Here is a 7,682-nt window from a genome sequence, read left to right on the forward strand (position 1 = left end):
TTTTTGTTCTGTGCAATGACAGCTTTAAATATGAAATAAAGGAAAGAAGCATGTTAGCTGTTTTCTTTAATCCTTCTGTATTTGCAAGAAATGCTTTACTCCTCCAGTATCAGACACCATTAAGTTGTTGGGTGTGTGACAGAAATCCAAAGAACTCTGTGTGACTCAAATTTAATGTAAAAATGTCACATTCTGAGACTAATACAGAGTACAACTAGATGGCCTCAGGCAAAAAAAAAGCAGTGTCTTAACTCCAGTGCACAAGCACTACAAGCAGGGCTGTGGCTCACCCAACATGGCCGGTTTGCAGCATGGGCTTAGGAGGGGTCGGGAAGAGGCCTTCCTGCTCTTGGGCAAACGGCGAAAGGCAGGAGCCTCAGGCAACTGTGCTGGCCAGCCTACGTCATCCATGCACCAGCTGGGGAAGTGCAGGAAGTTTTGGTGGCCTCTACGCAAGGGTGATGTAGAGCCTGCCCAGATCTATTTAAAGTGCGTTGCTCAGAGGCTCCAGCAGCACAGTTTTTGCATGTAGCCCCACCTACCCTCCCTGGGATTTTGGGTTTCTGTGTGTGTATACTTTAACTCTCACAGTTGAGTGGTTTTGCACATCTGGGTGGATCCTTTGAGGGGAGAAGGGCGTGTCTGCCTCCCCCCTTTGGGGGCTCCCATATGGGGTTTGGGGTGGGGGTGTTAAGCCACCACATGGTATGCCAGGTTGGGGCCTGTGCCCAGGCTCATCCCCAGTGTCAAATGGTACCACTCTGTGGCAGCTGCCCTTGTAATATCAATATTTGTCAATCCTGGGTTTTCCCCAGCAGATGGGCTGTGGGACAGTTTTTACTGAGGAGCAGACAGGTCACTCGATTCGCCAGGATCTGCCCCCATGCTTTGCCAGTGTTCCTTCGTCTGTAATCAATAAAAGTTGTGGCTTGTTTTTTATTCCAAAATATTGTGGTTGTGTGGTGGTGTTCTCCATAAGATCTCTCCTTAATAAGCCCTGGGCCTGCAATATGGGGATACTACAAGATAAATTATTGTAACATAATTTGCAGACTTGGTGCAGTGATGTCTGAAAATAATCTGAGAGTCACTTTGTTTGCTCTGAAACGCTACATAAGAGTTTGTGTTCCTTGAAAGGAGAACAGGGCACAGATTACACAGATAACAATAAGATAGTGATGTGATCACAGAATATCAGATTAGGAGCAGTGAGAGGTAGGGATCAAATATCTACTCTGCCAAGAAACTCTTACAGTAGCTGGGCTATTCAGTGTTTCTCAGCCTAATTCAATGTTTCTCAAACTGTGGGTCAGGACTCAAAAGTAGGTCGCAAAGCCTTTGAAAGCAGGTTGCGGGCCAGCCCTCTCAAATGGCTGCCTCTGCCTTTCCATTGCTCTCCTTTGTGTTTTAGAAACCAAGATCTGATCCAGCAAAAAGTATCTTCCATGTCATACATTAGTTAGTATTTTTGCTTCACTGCATATACATGTGGAAAGTCAGTAGTTCAGCAGTTCGAGACCCGGGTTGCCGCATGACGGAGTGAGCTCCCGTCTCTAGTTCCAGCTCCTGCCAACCTAGCAGTTCGAAAGCTAGAAATTGCAAGTAGATAAATAGGTACCACTTCGGTGGGAAGGTAACAGCGTTCCGTGCACCTTGGTGTTTAGTCACGCCGGCCACATGACCACGGAAACGTCTTCGGACAGTGCTGGCTCTTCGGCTTTGAAACGGAGATGAGCACTGCAACCCTAGAGTCGGATTTGACTGGCTTTCGAGCAAGGGAACCTTTACCTTTTTTATATACATGTTGATCATGTAGAAAGTGTCCTAATGATTAGTAGAATGAGTTTCTTAGAATCTTAGGGAGGGATTAGAGGGAGTGATGGAGAAGGAGAGAGTGGACAAAGGATGGGATGGGATCTCCATGTACAAAGGCTGTCTAAGTCAGAATGTCACTTGCTCGGTTGGGATTCATAGTAGGGGCAGCTGCGTCCTATGTGCAATGTTTGTTATTTTCTCAAAAACGTGTGGATAGCTACTGTAGAGAATTGATTGCTGAACTAGATGGGTGCCAAGGTCGTATTTGGCCTAGGGCAAACAAAAAACCTTGGGCCAGCCCTGGCTCAATACCAAGTAAATTTGGACTTGTCTGTCCCCATACCAAGAAGGCTGGAAACCACTGACCAAGTCTACTTTAGCCCTGATTTAAATATGATGTTGGTAAGGCAAAAGAGCATCTCCATGTAACTTTGTATGGGCTTAGCATCTTGTTGAACCATGCTGAGGTGATTGCAAACCATCTATGCATGTACAATTGGCATGCCAGAGTCCATGAGGATGTTATGCTGCCATGCTAACTAAACATATATAACTACTTCACAAGAATTCAGGAACAGATTGGGTGAGGCACTGAGCCTGTACAAAATCACACTGGGAAGCTCTTTACCTTGCCAGTACCACATCTAAATCCAGAAGCGGGGACAAAATATGTGGAATTGGATCACGTACACTGCACTGATCTCCTTGGAGGAAAGGCAGGATAAAAATCAAATAAACCATGGATTCCAACCTATGATTTATTTAAAAATATTAACTACACTTCTGAAAGATTTGTCTGCAAAGAGGAGAGGAAATTCCTAAGTCTCTACTTGCAACTCTTCTTGTACTGTAATGTATTTCAATGGAGCCCATGCAAGTCAATTGCCATTCCTGGCTCCCATTATTTCCAATGGGCCTTCAAGTGTTTCCCATTGTTTCCAATGGGCAATCCTGTCCTTCCTTTTAGTACATCCCCAGCCAAGGGCAGATGACAGCCCCCAGCAGGATGCCACCAGCCCACCCCCTGCCCAGGCACCCCACCCCAGCAAACAGAAAAGCCAGGAGAAAGAATCAGAACAGAGAGAGATCTTGGAGTTGTAGTGGATAACTCACTGAAAATGTCGAGACAGTGTGTGACTGCAATAAAGAAGGCCAATGCTATGCTGGGGATTATTAGGAAGGGTATTGAAAACAGATCAGCCAATATCATAATGCCCCTATATAAATCAATGGTGAGACCTCATTTGGAATACTGTGTGCAGTTCTGGGCACCACACCTTAAAAAGGATATTATAGCTTTGGAAAAAGTGCAGAAAAGGGCAACTCGAATGATAAAAGGGTTGGAACACTTTAGCAGGCACTCCCTTCTGGAGGCTGGTGCTGTTCATTGCGGTCAGCCACCTCGGAGAAGGGGAGTCGCAGGGCGCAGCCAGTTTGGTGTAGTGGTTAAGTGTGCGGACTCTAATCTGGGAGAACCGGGTTTGAGTCCCCACTCCTCCACTTGCACCTGCTGATGTGACCTTGGGTGAGTCACAAGCTCTGGCACAGCTGTCCTTGAAAAAGAGCTGTTTGTGTCAGAGTTCTCTCAGCCCCACCCACCTCACAGGGTGTCTGTTGTGGGGAGGGGAAGGGAGAGGAGTTTGTAAGCCGCTCTGAGACTCCAAGTGAAGGGCGGGGTATAAATCCAATCTCTTCTTCTCTTCTTCTTCTTCTTCTTCTTCTTCTCTTCCTCTGCTGACTCTACGTCTGCCTTGCATGGCCCCCACCCTCCATTCAAACTGCCCAATCGGGGGCTGCCCGGGCAGCTGGGGTGACGGCGCACATGCCCACAGAGAGGGCGCTTAGTGCCACCTTTGGTACGCGGGCCATAGGTTCGCCACCACTGGACTAGGGGAAATTCCTAGAGAATCGCTATAGTGATGGTCCCCTTAGGCGAAAGGCATGCGCTGTAGTTTAGTTTCAGTTTCCCCTGTTGGCTGTTACTTTTGTGTTTCTAGCAGAGGCCCGGAAAGGCCCTGCTTTGTTCTAATAAACCTGCATTTGTTCTGGCAGGGTATACTTCTGGAATTATTACAGCTGTAATCCCCAAGACTAGGAGCAGATACACATGCATAGAACTGGAGTTTATAAAATTACAACTGAAGCCTTAAATGTCAGAAACTATTTGGAAAAAGGCTGCATTTCTAGCTCACATACAGAACTATAAAGGACTTCAAGTCTACAATTATGCATAATATGAGTGATAGATTTGTGTCCTTTTACCAGAGTATACATTGTCATGCTGTTTCTTTGTGTTTTGTGTAAAAACAGGAATTTTAGGGGCTTAGAGAATGTAAAATAATAGTAGGCAAAGGAATTTGTCATGCTTTCCTAGGCTTCCAAACAAACTCTGCTTTCAGATCTCAGGCTTTAAAATCTGGAAAATTTTATATAGCTATAATATGCTTTCTATATTAGGGAAGGCTTGCCTGTATGTCCCGAGAGATTTCATCTTGTTTGCATGGCTGGCTTTTCCCCGCTGTATCCAATACCATGTAATTTATTAGTGTTGTTCGCATTGATTTTTTTAAAGCTTTGGATTGACAGTGTTTTCTAACAAACAGTATAACATTAACAAGCACCATTTTATGACTACAATCTACTGTAACCTTAATCAATTCCCCCACCTCCCAGTGTATATTGATTACTGGGAAGCACCCCTCAATATACTTTGTCTGGTCTAAGGCATTGACTTTAGGTGAGTTTCTCTTTATTTGTGGCTTATCTGGTGATTTTGACTACCAGCTAATACTCTAAACACAAGTAGTTGTTACTTCAAGACACTTTATACAGTTTGTTATGGGTAAAATTATGCCCTACATCTAGGGTTACCAGCTCCAGGTTGGAAAATACCTGGAGATCTGGGGGTGGAGCCAGGCAAGAGAAATGGGAGGCATCTCAACAGGGTACAATGCCATGGAGTCCATTCTCCAAAGAAGTCATTTTCTCCAGGGGAACTAATCTCTGTTGCCTGGAGGTCAATTGTGATTCCGGGAGAACTCCAGGCCCCACCTGGAGGCTGGCAACACTACATCTATCTACTGGATTTTGTAATCTCAGGGGACAGTGGGAACTGTGGCTCTGTGTGGAGGATTAGGACTGTTCACAAAAGGGTCAGTCAAAAAACTGACAACTGTGAGACAAGTTACAACCACAGGCATTCTTTTGTCTGCTTGAAGCATTCAGCTTTACCATCTCTCTCCCTGAGAAGAAGAACCAAATTGTCACATGTTTTCATGTAGATAGATTTAAAGGTAGTAGAAATGCTGTTAAGAAGGTCAAACAACTAAAAAGGCCTGTTTGGGCCTCACTAGCAGGTCACTGTGACAGACATACTGAGCTGCTTTGGCCATGCTACTACCAGAAGAAGCTGGCAAGGGCCTTCAAAAGGGGGGAGGGGCTCAGGGCTCCAGAGCCTTCCCTCATTGGTATCTCTTTTTCTGTGTAGCACACTGCTAAATCAAGTGATGCTGAGTCAGTCAAGAGCCTTTGACTCTCAAGACGCTCAAAAACGGTCTGGCAGTAAGTAGGTTGCAGAGACCTAAATGCTTTTGCTTCCCTCTTCCTCCTTCAGATGCCTTAATTACAAAATCTGCATACTCAAGATCACACTTGTACTCCTTTTTAATTAATCTGGAATTAATTACAAAACTATACCTGATTTATTCACAGTCACTAGTGCTGATTAGAATTCCCACCTCATCCATGTATAATATATTGAGCGGCTGAAGAAAGGGGGGAGCCCACCCTTATTTTCACTCTTTTAATAAGGTGTCTCCTTTTTTCTGACAGAGCTCTGTGACTAATTGTGTCTCAGTTCAGGGGGAAATGTACTTGCTGAATTCCTGAGCATCAGGCTATTCTGATTATTTTTTAAATTATGGTTTTATCCTGCTCTTACTAAGCAGCTTAGGATAGACAAAGTATATCCTCTTGTTTTGTCTGCACAACAGCCTAGTGAAATAGGCAATGCAAGAGCTTCATGATCAGCACTCCTAAATTCATTAATATTATTTAGAAGTTATGCAAGAGGAAGACAGAGTATCTGTGGATTGGGGCTGAAGTGCTGAGGCAGGAGTGTTTCTTTACTCCCCCCCCCCCCCCATTTCCTGGATAGAAATCATCCTCAGGCTGTGGCCCTAATCTAAGAATCACCCCCATGCCACACTTGAAATGACAGCTGGGAAACTGGATTACAGACCTCATTCAGCTGTGCACAAATTTGACAGGCCAAGTTTCCAGGCTGAGTGTAGACTGGATATTTGGTTGCCTCAAGTGAAGGGTGAAGAAGGCAGGAAAAGGGCAGGGCCGAAGTGAGCCCAAGAATTGCCTGTTCTTGCTTTTGTATATATAGTCCTTAAGAAGTTAAAGACTTCATGAAGAGGTAGGGGGCATCAAATGGTTCCTAGGTAGACTAGAGAAGAAGAAATGGTTTTTACATCCCAATTTTCTCTACCCTAAGGAGTCCCAAAGTGGCTTACAATCGCATTCCCTTCCCCTTCCCACAACAAGCACCTTGTGAGGTAAGTTGGGCTGAGAGAGTTTTGAGAGAACTATGACTGACCCATGGTCACCCAGCAGGCTTCCTGTGGAGGAAAGGGGAATCAAACCCAGTTCTCCAGATTAAAGTCCACTGCTCTTAACCACTGCAGTACGGCAAAGATTGGTGATTTAAAGCCATTGCGATACCTTTTATTGAGACCAACCAAGATAACGTGGTGTACAAGTATTGTCAAGTTCTCTGGAACTCTTTGTTAGGGAGTATGGTTGTGTTTTTTTTACTGTATGGGGGGACGATGATAACATTTTAGGCCAGGGTTTTTTTGGGGCAGGAACGCACAGGAACGGAGTTCTGGCTGGCTTCAGAGTTGGCCACGCCCACTACAGCCAAAACCTCTGCGTGTGTGGCTACGGAGAGTGACCCCCCCGGCGACACCAAGGCAGGCAGGCCAGGGGGGACCTGGAAGGATCGGGGAGGCATTTAAATGCCTCCCCCCGCCTGTCCAGGGGGCGGCTTGCATGGGCTCCCCGCAGCCATGGGGCACCTGGGCAAGCCAAGGGAAGGCAGGGGGAGTGGTCTAATATGCTAATGAGCTGTACTGTCAGGGGTGTGGTCTAATATGCTAATGAGTTTCTGTTGTTGGGTGTGGCCTATTATGCTAATGAGTTCCTGCTGGCCTTTTTCTACAAAAAAAGCCCTGTTTTAGACTATGATTTTCAATCCTCTTGCCTACATCCTGTGTAGAATGTCATGCAGTTTTGACTTCAGTGATGCATAATATCAGTTCCACCTAGCATTTTCTCTGTTCTAATCTGACTGGCATTCTACATGAGATACAGGCAAGGAGCTACCTTGAGATCATGGCCTGAAATATGTTTTATTCTCCCTCTGGCCCTTCTGTATTTTTTATTTTTACATCCAACCTAATGAAAAGTTCTGGAGAACTGGAAAGCTTGCACACTGTTTTGTGTTATATTAGTTGGTCATAATGAAAGACATGATATGGTATTTTTTATTTTGGGCAACTGAGTGTGACAGATTTGTATGGAGGAAAGGCCATAAAGTTTGCACTGAATTTGGAAAAGGGATGGGAAGTTAAGGAAGAGTTTCAGGTTTTAACACTGCTTTCATGATAGGCCTCAGGAGTGGGCGTGGCTAAGCACTAAAACAGAGTAAAATGAACAATCCTATTGTATACATGTTCAAAAGTAAGTCTCAGTTAAATTAATGTTGGCTAGTTAGCCCAGAGTGGTTTTAGCACCACAGTTTGAGGCACAGGTCTTCTGTACTTTGCAGATTGTAACTGCTGTTCTTGCTCTTATCATTC

Source organism: Gekko japonicus, unplaced genomic scaffold, assembly GCF_001447785.1.
Source record: "Gekko japonicus isolate JY-2015 unplaced genomic scaffold, Gekko_japonicus_V1.1 scaffold911, whole genome shotgun sequence".
NCBI classification, from domain to species: domain Eukaryota; kingdom Metazoa; phylum Chordata; class Lepidosauria; order Squamata; family Gekkonidae; genus Gekko; species Gekko japonicus.